Raw genomic sequence first — 17,927 nt, 5'->3', positions numbered from 1 at the left:
CTAGGGAAGGAGCCTAAGCACATAAGCTCCTTCACTGCCAAGGCCCTCCACTACCCATGGCAAGTCACACTACTTCACGACTAACTGGCTGTTTATGCACTCAACATTACTACTGTAGTCATTAGCAACAGCAATATAGCCTCCTCCCAATAGCTTCAATGCACATTAGACAATTGTACTGCATCTTCTCTAACTCGTCTTGTCCCCTAATAAGCTCTATTTTTGTGATATGCCATGCGTGCATGCATCCCTTTAAGATTGTCCTGAAGTAACTTCAGTCCAGGCCAAGTTGAATAACAATAATCATTTTTTGACTGAATTTGTTTAAACAAATTAACACTTGAACAAATAAGTCTTTAACAGACATTCCTGTATGTAATCTTCTAAGGGCCCCATAAGCATAAGTTCATACCATCGGAACCCCAACTGGGCTCCCACAGGGGGTGGTTAAGTGCAAAATAGTGGATCACATCCTGAGCAATGTGTTCTTTCTTAGATTTGTAGACCTGGGACCGAACCTCCGGCTGTCTTACAAACAGCGACACCCCTGAGAAGTGGTTCCTTCCCATTCTATGTGTTTGCCTCAGCAGAGGGTGGTACTTTCTCATAAAAGCCCTGGAAAAACCTAGCAGACTATGTCAACCCTTACTTCCCCCATCAGTGTCACCTCAGCAGGGCAAACACAACTAAACTTTGCTACATAGTTACTTAACCTCTTGCCACCCGCACTATAGCCGAAAAACGACTACAGCACGGGCCTAAATTGCCGGTAGAGCATTTATGTACATCTTCCCGTGCATGAGCTGCCTGCGCACATGGCGCTCTGTGATCAGCAAGTCAATGGGACTCTGGTGATTACAGATCGGAGAAAGGGGCCGATTGTGGCCCCTTACCACATGACCAGCTGTCAGCCAATGACAGCTGATCACATGATGTAAACAGAGCCGGTAATCGCCTTTTTTTCCCCTCGTGCTGACAGCGTGAGGAGAAAAAAAAGTCGATTACAATCTGGAGTAAATGGGACATTGGTCCCGCACACTCCAGACCCACTGCTGCTAAGCAGTGCCCACCAGTGCCACTTACCAGCCAGTGCATATCAGCACTGCTAAGCAGTGCCCACCAGTGTCCACCAGTGCCACCTATTAATGCCCACCAGTGTCACCAAGCAGTGCCCATCAGTGCCTCATCATCAGTGCCACCTATCAGTGCTGCCCATCAGTGTCACTTACAAGTGTCTATCAGGGTCCATCAGTGCCTCCTATCAGTGTCACCTATCAGTTCAGCCTCATCAGTGGAGCCTCATAAGTGCCACCTATCAGTGCCCATCAGTTCTGCCTTATCAGTGCTGTCTATCAGTGCCCATGAGTGCAGCCTATCAATGCCCATCAGTGCAGCCTCATCAGCGCACATCAATGAAGGAGAAACATTACCTGTTTGCCAAATTTTTTACAAACTTTGAAAAATGTTTCTTACTTTTCAAAATGTTCAGGCTTTTTTTTTTCCGATTGTTTAGCACAAAAAACACCAGTAGTGATTAAATACCACCAAAAGAAAGCTCTATTTGTGTGAAAAGGAATTATAAAAATGTCATATGGGTACAGTGTAGACATGTGCATTCGTTTTCGTCCGAATGCATTTTCGTCCGAATTTCAGCTATTTTCGTTTTCGTTTTGACAAACGATAACGAAAGCACAAAATCCGAAAAACGAAAGATCCGACATAAATAAATGCTTTATTTTCGTTTTCATTGTTACAACAGTTCGATATAGAATAGGAGATTCGACATGACTCTGACAACAATCTGTGTCTATAGAACCTGTGGTCGAATGTGCTTAACCTTACCTCTATTAGTCCAAGATTATATAGAGAAAATATTCGACAGAGAAAAAAGATTTGACAGAGAGAAAAGATTCTGCAAGTTACTGTCCTAAAAAGTGTTTGGGGACCCGGGTCCTGCCCCAGGGGACATGTATCAATGCAAAAAAAAGTTTTAAAAACGGCCGTTTTTTCGGGAGCAGTGATTTTAATAATGATTAAAGTGAAACAATAAAAGTGTAATATTCCTTTAAATTTCGTAGGGGGGGGGGTTTTCTATAGTATGCCTGTGAAGGGGCGCATGTTTCCCGTGCTTAGAATTGTCCCTGCACAAAGTGTCATTTATGCAGGAAAAAAAGTCCTTTAAAATCACTCGCAGCTATTATGAATTGTCGGCTCCGTAATACAGAGAACACTCATTGAAAGTCATTGATAAAAAAATAAATAAATAAATAAATAAAAAAGCGTGGGGGTCCCCCAAATTCAATTACCAGGCCCTTCAGGTCTGGTATGGATATTAAGGGGAACCCCGCATCAAATTTTAAAAAAAATTGACGTGGGGGTCCCCCTAAAAATCCATACCAGACCCTTTATCCGAGCACGCAACCTGGCAGGCCGCAGGAAAAGAGGGGGGACGAGAGAGCGGCCCCCCCTCCCTCCTGAACCGTACCAGGCCACATGCCCTCAACATTGGGAGGATGCTTTGGGGGTCCGTGACCCCTCAAAGCACCTTGTCCCCATGTTGATGAGGACAAGGGCCTCATCCCCACAACCCTGGCCGGTGGTTGTGGAGGTCTGCGGGCGGGGGGCTTATCAGAATCTGGAAGCCCCCTTTAACAAGGGGACCCCCAGATCCCGGCCCCCCCCTGTTTGAAATGGTAAGGGGGTACAAAAGTACCCCTACCATTTCACAAAGAAAGTGTAAAAAATGGTTAAATAAAACAAACACACTTTTGAAAAATTCCTTTATTAAAAATAAAAAAATAAAAAAAAGATTCCAGCGGCGGTAATCCACTCTTGCTATCCAGCGACGGACGGTCATCTCTCCAGCGATGTCTCATGTCATCCAGCGCAGCGAATACATCCTTCTTCTGTCTCCTCCACGGAGACACTGCAGGCATTCCGGCGGCTGACGTTTCTTATATACGGAGGGCGGGGCCACCCGTCACCTGACCCCGCCCCCCTCTGACGCAAGGGGAAACCCGGGGGTTCCCTGTGACGTAGGGGTGACCCGCACCCCTCTGATGTAACACAGGCAGGTTTCCGTTACATCAGAGGGGGGCGGGGTCACCCATACGTCACGGGGAACCCCGGGTTTCCCCTTGCGTCAGAGGGGGGCGGGGTCAGGTGACGGGTGGCCCCGCCCTCCGTATATAAGAAACGTCAGCCGCCGGAATGCCTGCAGTGTCTCCGTGGAGGAGACAGAAGAAGGATGGAGGATCGCTGCGCTGGATGACATGAGACATCGCTGGAGAGATGACCGTCCGTCGCTGGATAGCAAGAGTGGATTACCGCCGCTGGAATCTTTTTTTTATTTTTTTATTTTTAACCAGTTGCCGACCGCCGCACGACGATGTACGTCGACAGCATGGCACGGGCAGGCATATTGGCGTACATGTACGTCCCTGCCTGCCCGGTGCCTGCGGCGGTCGGTTTTCGTCCGGGAGCGATCCGGGACGAGGGGGCGGCCATTCATTCATGGCCACCCCCTCGCGATCGCTCCCGACGAATAGAAATCCCCCGTGACATCACTTCCTCTCCTGTAGTGTAAACACAGGAGAGGAAGTGATGTATTCTCTCCTCCGTGTCGGTATTTTTCGTTCCGACACGGAGGAGAGCGGATCGGTGAGTTGCACCAACACTCTACACACACAGTAGAACATGCCAGGCACACTCACACCCCCCCTTTACCCCCCGATCACCCCCCCAATTACCCCTGCCCCCCAGTCACAGTGACACCAATGTAATTTTTTATTTTTTTTGCATTGGTGTCATTTGTGACTGTAATAACTGTTAGGGCAGTTAGGGTTAGCCCCCTTTAGTTCTAATGTACCCCCCTAACCCCCCCAATAAAGGTTTAACCCCGTGATCACCCCCCGTCGCCAGTGTCACTAAGGCTGGGTTCACATTGCAGCGGTTTATGAGAACGAATGTGATTCGCACCGCACTGCAGTGCAAATCACATCCGATCTCTGTGCGATTCGAGTTCAGCCATTCGCCGCACCCGCCACACCCGCCGCACCCGCCGCAAATTCGCACGGGACCCTTTTTTTGGCCCGCAGCAGAATCGGATCGCATGGGTGTTCACACCATGCGATCCGAGTTTGCAGATCGCACTGCGATATGCGAACTGATCTGGGGGTGTCAGTAACATTTCACTGACACTCCCAGCAGTTCGCATAGGGCAGTGTGAACTGCCGCCGGGAGGCATGCGATGCGGGAACCCGCCGCGGATTCGTGGCGTTTCCGCATCGCTCCAGTGTGAACCCAGCCTAATAAGTGATCATTTTTCTGATCGCCGTATTAGTGTCACAGGTGACGCTAGTTAGGCAGGTAGGTATTTAGGTTCGCCGCAGCTTTTTATAGCGCCAGGGACCCCCATATACTACCGCATAAAGCCCCCTGATTGCCCCCTAGTTAACCCTTTCACCAGTGATCACCATATAACTGTTACAGGTGACGCTGGTTGGTTAGTTATTTTTTTATAGTTTCAGGGCACCCGCCATTTATTACCTAATAAAGGTTTAACCCCCTGATCACCCGGCGGGTGTCATTTGTGACTAATAACTGTTAGGGCAGTTAGGGTTAGCCCCCTTTAGTTCTAAGGTACCCCCTAACCCCCACAATAAAGGTTTAACCCCGTGATCACCCCCCGTCGCCAGTGTCACTAAGGCTGGGTTCACATTGCAGCGGTTTATGAGAACGGATATGATTCGCACCGCACTGCAGTGCAAATCACATCCGATCTCTGTGCGATTCGAGTTCAGCTATACAGATAGTATGGCTGAATTCGTGTCGCACCCGCCGCACCCGCCGCAAACTCGCACGGGACCCTTTTTTTGGTCCGCAGCAGAATCGGATCGCATGGGTGTTCACACCATGCGATCCAAGTTTGCAGATCGCACTGCGATATGCGAACTGATCTGGGGGTGTCATTAACATTTCACTGACACTCCCAGCAGTTCGCATAGGGCAGTGTGAACTGCCGCTGGGAGGCATGCGATGCGGGAACCCGCCGCGCATTCGTGGCGTTCCCGCATCGCTCCAGTGTGAACCCAGCCTAATAAGCGATCGTTTTTCTGATCGCTGTATTAGTGTCACAGGTGACGCTAGTTAGGCAGGTAGGTATTTAGGTTTGCCGCAGCTTTTTATAGCGCCAGGGACCCCCATATACTACCGCATAAAGCCCCCTGATTGCCCCCTAGTTAACCCTTTCACCAGTGATCACCATATAACTGTTACAGGTGACGCTGGTTGGTTAGTTATTTTTTTATAGTTTCAGGGCACCCGCCATTTATTACCTAGTCTCACTAGTGTACCCCTAAATTTAGGGGTGTCTACTTTCCAAAATGGGGTCATTTGGGGGGGGTTTGTGCCATCTTGGCATTTTATGGCCTTCAAAACTGTAACGCCCTTAGAAAGCCTGAAGCCCCGTACGCGGCTAGGCTCCCAAAAAGTCCCACATATGTGGTATCCCCGTACTCAGGAGAAGCAGCAGAATTTATTTTGGGGTGTCATTTCACATATGCCCATGGCATGCATGAGCAATATATCATTTAGTGACAACTTTGTGAAAAAAAAAAAAAAAAAAAAGTTTGTAATTTTCCCGCAACTTGTGGCAAAATATAAAATATTCCATGAACTCAACATGCCTCTCAGCAAATAGCTTGGGGTGTCTACTTTCTAAAATGGGGTCATTTGTGGGGGTTTTGTGCCATCTTGGCATTTTATGGCCTTCAAAACTGTAATAGGTAGTGAGAAGTGAACTCAAAAATTTACGCCCTTAGAAAGCCTGAAGGCGGTGCTTGGTTTTCGGGGCCCCGTACGCGGCTAGGCTCCCAAAAAGTCCCACATATGTGGTATCCCCGTACTCAGGAGAAGCAGCAGAATTTATTTTGGGGTGTCATTTCACATATGCCCATAGCATGTGTGAGCATATATATCATTTAGTGACAACTTTGTGTAAAAAAAAAAAAATATTTTTTTTTTTGTCATTATTTGATCGCTTGAGGCAAAAAAATAAAATATTCAATGGGCTCAACATGCCTCTTATCAATTTCCTTAGGGGGTCTACTTTCCAAAATGGGGTCATTTGGGGGGGTTTTGTACTGCCCTGCCATTTTAGCACCTCAAGAAATGAGATAGGCAGTCGTAAACTAAAAGCTGCGTAAATTCCAGAAAACGTACCTTAGTTTGTAGATGTGACAACTTTTGCGCAAACCAATAAATATACAATTATTGCCTTTTTTTTTACCAAAGACATGTGGCTGAATACATTTTGGCCTAAATGTATGACTAAAATTTAGTTTATTGGATTTTTCTAATAACAAAAAGTAGAAAATATCATTTTTTTTCAAAATTTGCGGTCTTTTTACGTTTATATCGCAAAAAATAAAAATCGCAGAGGCAATCAAATACCATCAAAAGAAAGCTCTATTTGTGGGAAGAAAAGGACGCAAATTTTGTTTGGGTACAACATTGCATGACCGCGCAATTACCAGTTAAAGCAGCGCAGTGCCAAAGTGTAAAAAGACCTCTGGTCATTTACCAGCAAAATGGTCCGGTCTGAAAGTGGTTAATAAAGGAATTTTTCAAAAGTGTGTTTGTTTTATTTAACCATTTTTTACACTTTCTTTGTGAAATGGTAGGGGTACTTTTGTACCCCCTTACCATTTCAAACAGGGGGGGGCCGGGATCTGGGGGTCCCCTTGTTAAAGGGGGCTTCCAGATTCTGATAAGCCCCCCGCCCGCAGACCTCCACAACCACCGGCCAGGGTTGTGGGGATGAGGCCCTTGTCCTCATCAACATGGGGACAAGGTGCTTTGAGGGGTCACGGACCCCCAAAGCATCCTCCCAATGTTGAGGGCATGTGGCCTGGTACGGTTCAGGAGGGAGGGGGGGGCGCTCTCTCGTCCCCCCCTCTTTTCCTGCGGCCTGCCAGGTTGCGTGCTCGGATAAAGGGTCTGGTATGGATTTTTAGGGGGAACCCCACGTCAATTTTTTTTTAAATTTGACGCGGGGTTCCCCTTAATATCCATACCAGACCTGAAGGGTCTGGTTATGGATATTTAGGGGGAACCCCACGTCAAATTTTTTCTTAAATTTGAGGCAGGGTTCTCCTTAATATCCATACCAGACCTGAAGGGCCTGGTAATTGAATTTGGGGGACCCCCATGCTTTTTTTTTTATTTATTTATTTATTTTTTTATCAATGACTTTCAATGAGTGTTCTCTGTATTACGGGAGCCGACAATTCATTATAGCTGCGAGTGATTTTAAAGGACTTTTTTTCCTGCATAAATGACACTTTGTGCTGGGACAGTTCTAAGCACGGGAAACATGCGCCCCATTCACAGGCACACTATAGACAACCCCCCCCCTACGAAATTTAAAGGAATATTACACTTTTATTGTTTCACTTTAATCATTATTAAAATAACTGCTCCCGAAAAAACGGCCGTTTTTAAAACTTTTTTTTGCATTGATACATGTCCCCTGGGGCAGGACCCGGGTCCCCAAACACTTTTTAGGACAGTAACTTGCAAATTAGCCTTTAAAATTAGCACTTTAGATTTTGAACGTTGGAGTCCCATAGACTTTAATAGGGTTCTAAAGTATGCTATATAGTTAGCTCCGTCGAATCTTCTTTATACATTCGACAGACACCATAAGCCTTCCAAGACAGATTCGACCGTAATTCATGTGGATTTTCGGACGAATGCAATTTTTGAACGAAAAACGAAATAAATAAAAACAAATTTCGGGAGTAACTAAATAAATTAAGTTTTCGGACGAAAAACGAAATTCCGAAACGAAATATTTTACTCTGCACATGTCTAGTACAGTGTAGCATTATAGTGCAATTCAAAGAGTGACAGCACTGAAAGCTGATAATTGGCCTGGGCAGGAAGGGGGTTGCCCAGTAAGCAAGTGGGTAAAATTCTACCCACATACAATACTGACCTGGCATAGGGGTGGCAAGCTTCACAGTAAGTTCCTCCTGATTTGCAGCTCCCATGGAGGGTTCTCTTTGTGTGGATTCAAAACCCTATCCAAGTGGAAGAATTAAGGCTCAGTCCCTTGGATTTGACCAGCAAGGGATTTGGAGAACCAACTGTAGAGCTCAGTTGAGATGACATGACAATCTCTGGTGGCAGTGAAGATGGAGAAACAGGACTGTAGCTAAAGGCAGTCCATCCAACCGCGGCTCCTCCACCTCCGATAGCCAAGTAGAAAGCAGGGTGTTTCAGCTGCGACAGCCCAGGGGGAGAAGTTGGTGGGCCTCCTGCATCATTTTTTTACTGACGTTGTTAAAAAATATAACACATTAACAATGAAGAAGTCTTCAGTACACATTCCTGCTCCTTAACTCTTCTCCTAGTGCCCCTTTTTCCCCATGAGGTAGTCATACCTTGAATAGGCATGAAAAGTCCTTTAATTTTCTAGAGCCAGAAACTAAGTCCATACCCCTAGAACCCCAGCTGGGATCCCACAGCGAGTGGTTAAGTGCAAAATAGTGGATCACATCCTGAGCAGCATGTTCTTCCTTAGCTGGGGAGACCTGGAACAGAATTTATCGCTGTCTTACAAACTGCGGCATCCCCGTTTCTTATTTTGTGTTTGCTCCAGCAGAGGGTGGTACTTCCCCAAAAAGCCCTGGAAAACCTGCCCAGCAGGGTTAACCCTTACCTCACTGGGAGTGTCACCTCAGCAGGGCAAACACAAATAAACATTGCTACATAGTTACTTAAAATTCTACCCACATAGAGTACAAAACTGTAGAACATTTTTAACCAACATAAAACATTTAACATCCACGTGCTTACATGTAAGTGTATACTATATTCTTAAAGGTGCTATAAATGTCTGTGTGATTACTTACTCATGGAGTTTATGTTTACTTCCTTACCAGCACATGCAGATATTGAAGAGGGCTCTTTGTACATTGATGTGGATGTTGATGTTATTTGGGGGTGTTTTGCATTTATCTCAAATATAATTTATGCTAACAAATGGTGCAATATATTCTTTCTCATTAAAAAAAAAGTGTTAATTAACTCTTTAGGTGTACATTACATTTAGTTTAATTCTCTTATTTTGGCGTGTGGATTTTGCGGGTTGTTTTGCGCTTTAGGTTTATTTTTCTGTTTTACGTTGTCCATCAGTCTTCATCTGATGCCCACAGCTGCAATTTGCTGCATTCGAATGAAAATTTTCATGTAAGTCTTCATCTTAGGTGGTAATTGGGTGATTGAAACCTTTAGTTTTTTCTTTTTTCCATGGTCAGCAAAAAATCTTTGTATTGTGGGATGCAGGGTAAGAGCATGCCTGCCCTACCAGGAAGAGTCAATTTGCAGGTCACATTCATGGGGTCCCTGTGAAGCTCTGCAAATCTGTTTTGAAGCAAGTCCCGGCACCTTAAGGCTCATGTCGACGTGTACGTTTGATATGTTGGAAGTGCATGTCAAATGCAGATCTGCTGATTCCTATTTACTTCAATAGTGTAGTGTGGATGACAGTTGTGAGGCTGCATTTGACCTGTTTTGATTTTTTTTTTGTGTGTTTTTCTTTGGATAATGCAGATGCTGTAAGAAAAGTCCAGTATGTTCTAAAACAAAGAATAGTGCGCATATTAATGTGCACGCTAAGCAGCGTGTGTAAATAGAGTGTGCACCTGTAAACTTGGCACTGCCCAGTTGTGAACTGACCTTTACTTGTATACTGACTCTGCTTCTACCCCAAGTTCCTGTACCTTGCTGTCTGGCTGTTGACAATCTTTGGCTTGTGTCTTATCTTTGCTCCTGTCTTCTTGTCGAGTGTCACTGTGCTCCAGCCTCATGTCCTTGTCTGGTGGTCCACAGTCATCTGTGTTCTGCAATCAACAGTTGGTGCAGCTCACTACATAAGCCCTTGTGCCATTCATATTTTGTGTCCTTACATCTTCTGTTAGCACTACCGGGGATGTTGGACAAGAGGTGCAAAAGAAGCTCCCTCTCCAGCTCGATCTCCACCAAGTTACATGACAGATTAATTTGTGTTGCAGGCAAAGCAGATCAAATGTGGCCCTTTCTGTATGTATTTGAGCAAGTGCGTATCGTTTTAAATACTTTTTTTTTGTATTACTGATTACACGACCTGTGTTCTTAGCTGCATAAAGAGGTGGGAGACTCTTTGTGATGATGGGGGGGGGGGGGGGGGGTAGCAGAAGCAGCTTAAATGGGACACAGACACATTTGAGCAACTATGGGGTGGGGATGCCAGGCAAATAAACAGCAGTACATTGATCTTCCCAGTGAAGAGCTGGGTAGGGGGGTGCCAGCAGAAGGTAGAGAAACAGCAATACACTAGTTTTCCCTGTTAGGAGCAGTGCAGGGGGGCATGTCAGCATAAGTCTGACCACTGGAGTAGAGGCAGGCTGTGCTCCCATGTAGCATGCAAAGAATCACAGTGACCACACTTGGTTGGATATGCTTCCATGCCTTGACATGGTCAATTTGAAATAAGAAAGCAGGGGGACTGGCAGCATTACAAATACATGGTAACCCAGAACACACATCAGAAATATGAAATCTTGGGGTCATACACACTTTAACTTCTGTCTATTCTAGGTTCTCAAACCCCATTGGTAAGCACACAAAGAATACAGGCTTTCCCAAATATATTTCCCAGTGTGCAGTTAGGGCTCATTTGCACATGCTTTGCCCTCTTAAGATTAATCGTTTGGTGGAATGCTTTTCAGGGGAGAGATGATGAGGAAACAGTATGTTTCCTCCTTACCACCTATTTTAACACCTAAAAGTTAGTATCACTATGTCACAGCCCAATCTATTTAGATGAGTTGGATTCAGCAGTGGGTAATTTCCGCTAATTGTAACGGAGTATAATACTTGTCATACTGCGAAGCAAAGTATTGTGGCTACGTTAGGAATACAACCCAAAAAGGGTTAAGGTAGCAACTTAGGATTCCTGCATTCTATGTACAATACCATATGATCTATGATAACTAATATGCTGATTGATGCAATTCTTATTTTATTCACCATGTAAACATTTTACTTAATATGGTATTGTACTTGGTGATGGTATTAGGGAATCTAGGGAGTCAGCTCCACCCAGTTTTCTGCATTCCTATAACATTTGTAGCCAGGGTACCCCTGGAGAATGAGTTTGGGGTTTGTAGAGGACAATAGTTTTGTTTTGAATAATATATATTTTTTATAACTTATTTAGCAGTAAAAAGAGTGCAAGAAAATTCTCCTAAAATCAACAGCAAGTTTCTGTTCAGTATTCATTATTTTTGCATACATTTGAATTTGTATTGGAATGATGAATCATGAAAAGATTAAGAAGCAATCCCACACAAACCACTTTTTGCACTGAATTGCTTCATTTATGGATCTTAAGTGCAGTAAGCCCCTGGAGTAAAAGCTAATGAATTTTTGGCATACATAAAGCTGAACTCCAATCAAATAGCTAAATATGCAGTTGAAAATTGTAAGTGAACTGTCTTACTTGGCAAAATATTTGTAATTCAGTTCAGCTACTCATGTAATCTGTCATCCCTATTAAACAGCATTCCTAGGCTGGTGGCCTTATTTTTCTTCACTGTAGGTAAGCAGTAGGGATGAGTCCGATGTTCAAGTCGAACATAAGTTCGACTCAAACATTGGGTGTTTGCCTGTTCACCAAACAGCAAACAATATGCAGTGTTCGTGGCAAATTTAAAAGCCGCCAGAACACCGTTAAAGTCTATGGGACTCTACCATGAAAAATCAAAAGTGCTAATTTTAAAGGCTTATGTGCAAGTTATTGTCGTAAAAAGTGTTTGGGGACCTGGGTCCTGCCCCAGGGAACATGTATCAATTCAATTTTTTTTTTTTAAATGGCCGTTTTTTTTTCGGGAGCAGTGATTTTTTTTAATGCTTAAAGTGAAACAATAAAAATAAAATATTCCTTTAAATATCGTGCCTGGGGGGTGTCTATAGTATACCTGTAAAGTGGTGCATTTTTCCCATATATAGAACAGAGCCATAACAAAATTACATTTCTAAAGGAAAAAAAGTAATTTTAAACTGATCGCGGCTGTAATAAAATGTTGTGTCTCGGCAATATAGATAAAACTCATTGAAGAAAGAGCATGGGTTCCCCCCAGTCCATTACCAGGCCCTTTGGGTCTGGTATGAATATTGAGGGGATCCTAAACCAAAATTAAAAACAAAAATTGCGTGGGGGTCCCCCTAAAATCCATACCATGCCCTTCAGGTCTGATATGGAAATTAAGGGAAACCCTGCACCAAAATTTTAAATAAAAATAGCGTAGGGGTCCCCCCAAAATCCATACCAGACCCTTATCCAAGCACACAACCTGCCAGGCCACAGCAAAAGAGGGGGGACGAGAGTGCCCCCCCTCCTGAACCATACCAGGCCACATGCCCTCAACATGGGGATGGTATTTTGGGGTGTGACCCGAAAGCACCTTGTCATGGGGACAAGGGCCCCTGGAAGCCCCCTTTAATAAGACTAATAGATCCCAGCCTCCCCTCCATGTGAATTGGTAATGGGGTACATTGTACCCCTACCATTTCACTAAAAAAGTGTCAAAAATGGTAAAAAAGACAAGAGACAGCATGGGACAAGTCCTTTATTAAAAAAAAAATGTCCCGCAATGTAAATTCACTCCGCCCGACGGACCGAAAAAGAAAAAAAAAGCAGCGGCCATCCTGTGGCGTTTCGGGGGGGGGGGGCATGGTCACCCGTTTACGTCACTGGGTGGCCCCACCCTCAGCTATATAAGAACTGTCACAGAAGAAGCGTCAGTCAGCGGGAACCTCTGACTGAGGCAGAACGGTCAAAGCTTTTTTTTTCTTTTTCGATTACCAATTCACATGAGGGAGAGGCTGGGATCTGGGGTCCCCTTGTTAAAGGGGGTTTCCATATTCTTATAAGCCCCCCACCCGCATACCCCCACAACCACCGGGCAAGGCTTTTGGGTCAGACCAAATCTGTGAAATACCATTATACAGAGCATTTAAATATACAAACTTTATTTAATGTGATGGACTGGCCAAGCATGTCTCAAGACCTAAACCCTATTTAGGTCCCTATTACAAAAAGTGGAGGAGCGCAAGGTCTTTAACATCCAGTAGCTCCGTGATGTTGTCATGGAGGAGTAGAAAAGGACTCCAGTGGCAACCTGGTGTACTCCATGCCCAAGAGGGTTAAGGCAGTGCTGTAAAATAATGGTGGCTATACAAATTATGTATAAACAAACAACATGATCATTTATTGATCCTAATATCCATTGGGGATATAGCCATATAGGATTGTAACAGGTTGAACAAAATGAGAACTCATCTGAAACAGAGCTTGTGAGGGTCAGTGTCATATACATTAAGATGCATTCTATCTTTTGTCAAGAAAAAAAAAATTAAGTGGTTGCGTAAGAGATAAGTCTGAAAAGCGTATTACAATGCTAAAAAAAGTGTTCCAACAGGAATGGCTAATTAACATTAGATATTAGGACATAGGTCTAATAACTAAGCTAGGGTGGTTTGGAGGGAGTATAGAGGGGGGCAGTTTAGAGGTGTAAGGGTAGGGGGAGGTAGAGGGTAGAGAGTTAGGAAGAAAGTGTTGGGCAGGGAAATTAGCTCCTCGGTCTCCACCAAAAGCCTTGATTTGTTTATTCGACAACTTAGCAATATGTATGGAAATGAAAAACTGAAGATCATGTCATTGGTATGCTCCTTGTTTATTCACCTCAACAGAGGTCCTCCCAGACTCGTCCATTAGGTAGGGGCGGGAGGCCCTGCATTTAGGGTAAGGAATAGAATTTGTATATGGTATTGCTCAGTCGAATTGAACCTGTTAATGCGGGGAACCATTGTGTGTCTGCACAATCAGTGTTATGTAATTGTCTGTGGTTTGGAAATGAATCCAGCAAGCCAAAATGTGAGAGAATTTAGCTGGGAAATCCAGTGCTATATTGATTAATTCCTCCACCTTAACAATTATAATTAGCACAACAGTTATACAAAGGTACACTAAGATAAAACAATCACTTATTAGTTGCAGTGTTGCAGCAGATAAATGGTATTTATATGTTTTTTTTCTGAATGAAACAGGGATATTGATTCACTGAATTAACTAAAGTAGCTCTCCTTACTGTAGCATATTGGAAACCACAGGGTTTTTGGTACCCATGGAAATATAGCAGCAGTTTCTAGTGCCCAAAGAAAACAGGCATATTACAAGGGCCAGAATTAGATCTTGGGGGGGGGGCCTGGGGCACTTCAGGTTTGTGGGGCCCGACATACACAGAGTTGGTTTACATGCAAAATGCATGAGACAGCATCATTCTGAGGTCACTTATACACAGACACATGCAGTCATAAGCTACCTTCCTTAACAGTGTAAGCACTCTATGTGTGAGTGGCTTAAACTGCCATAATTCCTTTTTTTTAAACGATAGGACATGCCAGTCCAGTGTAAAAACTTTTAAAGATGCCAGGCAAAATATCACTTCCCAAGATACATTTAAGAAAAGAAAGACATTTTTAAATTACGTTTTTTATTTTGTATTATTTTATATATTTTTTTATATTGTTTTCTATTATTTTTGTACAGAGAAAGGCCCTATCAAGGGGACCCAGGGCAGTTGTCCATTTTGCCCCATTAAAAATTTGGCACTGCCTATTAAGCGGTCGCCAGGACACCAGAGTATATAGTTATGTAACTGTACGTTTTTACGTTTGGTCGGTTACAATTTTTAGCATGTCATAGTTATTATACTGTATCTCTAGGGCATAACATAAAAGTACTCCATTTTTGTTTAGTAATAACATAGTATACTGTCAGCTTGATTTAAATAGAATGGGTTAATGCTTCCATTGGATGTGTCATAAGGTGTACATGGTGAAGCTCATATCACAGATTAGTAGCTCTTTGTCTAGAATGAAACCACCAGCCTTGAAATTGAGTGCCATTTGTCTCTCAGAATAACAAGACAATGAAAATGGCTTCCTTTAAGTTTTTGTTAGTCACTATGATCTTATGGCTATTTTATGTGTGGGCATGAGAATATGCAAAATCTCCTTATGGCTTTTGTCGGATGATGGCTCACCAAGGATGAGGTCACTGCTGGGAAACCCAAAACAAAATGGGAATTGGGTTTACCCATTTTACTTTGAAAAGGCATTCAATTTAGTGTTATCAGGAATTCTTTATTTGTCATGGACTATAAACACTGTTTAAACCCATGTTAAGTTTTTACCATCTAGTAAAAAGACTCATTCATGTTGCTCAATGACTTTTCTGCAATCCTGGGAGAAAAAGGAGCAGACAAAATAGTGGTAACATTATTTTTCATGGCTGTTATTTAGTTCAGTTTAATGGAAATAGGCTTTTAGAAAAGTTAAAAAAAAACTTTAATAGAACTGTCAATTAAAGCTGCATTCCTGGCTAACAGCTAAACACACACTTAAAACACATATATGGGAAAGGTTTTACCTACAAAATGATTTTGAAATCTGTGCAGCCACTCATGTAATTCCAACACCTCAGACAAACCAAATACTGGAATTCCACTACAGCAGCAACACAACTTGGTCCAGAACACTCAGGCCGCGTACACACGCACGGACTGTTCGCCCAACCTTGTTCGTCAAACAGTTTGACAAACAGTCCGCTCAAAATTAGCATGAATGGACTTGACCACACACGATGAACGAACAGTCCGCTGAAACCGTGCGCGATGACGTGAACGGCACGTACGACGGGACTAGAAAACGACGTCCTATACACTGCAATGCAACCTTCGGCGTGTAAATCCTTTCTGAGTATGCGCGGAACTTAGTTTGACGAACAAGCCTACACACGAGCGGACTGTCCGCTCAAACCAAGTTTCAGCGGACAGTTTTACGGAAATTCCGAAAAACTTTGTTCGTCAGACTGTCCGCTGAAACTGTCCGCTGAAGCCCACACACGAGCGGACTGTCCGCTGAAACACTGTTCAGCGGACAAAGTTGGGCGAACAGTCCGCCCGTGTGTACGCGGCCTCAGGGAACACTCTTAGCCCTTTTACAGATGGTCGGAAATTCCGACCACAAAATCTGTCGCATTTTTTCCGACGGATTTTGTCCGAAACTGGTGTTGCATACACACGGTCAGACAAAGTTGTTGGAAAATCCGATCGTTCGGAACTTAATGGCGTTAGTTCGTTTTTTGTTAGAAAATTACTTAGAACCCCCAAACATTATATATATATATATATATATATATATATATATATTTTTTTTTTTTTTTTTTAGCAGAGACCCTAGAGAATAAAATGGCAATTGTTGCAATATTTTATGTCACACTGTATTTATGTAGCTGTTTTTCAAATACAATTTTTTTGGAAGAAATACACTTTCATTAATTTACCACTTCAATACCGGGCATTTTCATCCCTTTCTGCCCAGGTCAATTTTCATTGTGCGGTAAAGCAACGTTGTACCCAAATTAATTTTTTCCCACAAATAGAGCTTTCTTTTGGTGGTATTTGATCACCTTTGCGGTTTTTATTATTTGCGCTTTAAACAAAAAAAGAGTGCCAACTTTAACCACTTCAGCCCCGTCCCATTTTGCTGGCCAAAGACCAGACCACTTTTTGCGATTCAGCACTGCGTCGCTTTAACTGACAATTGCGCGGTCGTGCGACGTGGCTCCCAAACAAAATTGATGTCCTTTTTTTTACCACAAATAGAGCTTTCTTTTGGTGGTATTTGATCACCCCTGCAGTTTTTATTTTTTGCACTATAAACAAAAATAGAGCGACAATTTTGAAAAAAACGCATTATTTTTAACTTTTTGTTATAATAAATATCCCCCAAAAATATATAAAAAAACTTTTTTTCCCTAAGTTTAGGCTGATACGTATTCTTCTACATATTTTTGGTAAAAAAAATTGCAATAAGCGATTATTGATTGGTTTGTGCAAAAGTTATAGCGTTTACAAATAGGGGATAGTTTTATGGCATTTTTATTAATAATTATTTTTTTACTAGTAATGGCGGCGATCAGCGATTTTTATTGTGGCTGCGACATTATGGCAGACACATCGGACATTTTTGGCCGATGTGTAATTTTCGATATATTTTTTGTAAAAAAAATTGTGATAAGCAGCAATAAGTTATAGCGTCTTCAAAATAGGTTATTGATTTATGGAATTTTTATTATTTTTTTTCTTTTTACTAGTAATGCTGCGATTTTTATTGTGACTGTGACATTGCAGTGGACAGTTCGGACACTTTTGACACTATTTTGGGACCAGTGAATTTTATACAGCGATCAGTGCTATAAAAATGCACTGATTACTGTATAAATATCACTGGCAGGGAAGGGGTTAATAGTAGGGGGTAATCAAGGGGTTAAATGTGTTACCTAGGGAATGATTCTAACTGTGGGGGAGATGGGACTGACTAGGGAGGAGACCGATCCTATAAACTAGGAACACACGATCTGTCTCCTCTCCCCTGACAGGACGTGGATCTGTGTATTTACACACACAGATCCACATTCCTGCTCTGTCATGAGCGATTGCGGGTGCCCGGCAGACATCGCAGCAACCGGGTATGTGCATCGGCTCCTCGGTGACGTGTACCTCAGTGTACCGCCAGGAAGCCAAGGATGTCCTATGATAAAGAGCACACTGGTGACATCTATCATAGAACCTGGTCCAGGAGGCAGGACTTCGTATGACAGCAGCCACACTGGGTAAGTGGGAGATCTCCTCTCTGTGTTATCCAGCGGCTTTTCTCTCTCTAATCCCCATGCACTGAACAGACTGCATTGATGGGCTATGGTGAGGTTGCATTGATGGGCACTGACAAGGCTGAGCTGATGGGCACTGGTG

The sequence above is a fragment of the Lithobates pipiens genome, unplaced genomic scaffold (assembly GCF_037356315.1).
Source record: "Lithobates pipiens isolate NorthernLeopardFrog02 unplaced genomic scaffold, aLitPip1_a1.2 Scaffold_22, whole genome shotgun sequence".
In the NCBI taxonomy this organism is placed as follows: Eukaryota; Metazoa; Chordata; class Amphibia; order Anura; family Ranidae; genus Lithobates; species Lithobates pipiens.
The sequence above is the reverse complement of the archived record's forward strand: the minus strand, read 5'-3'. Positions refer to the sequence as shown.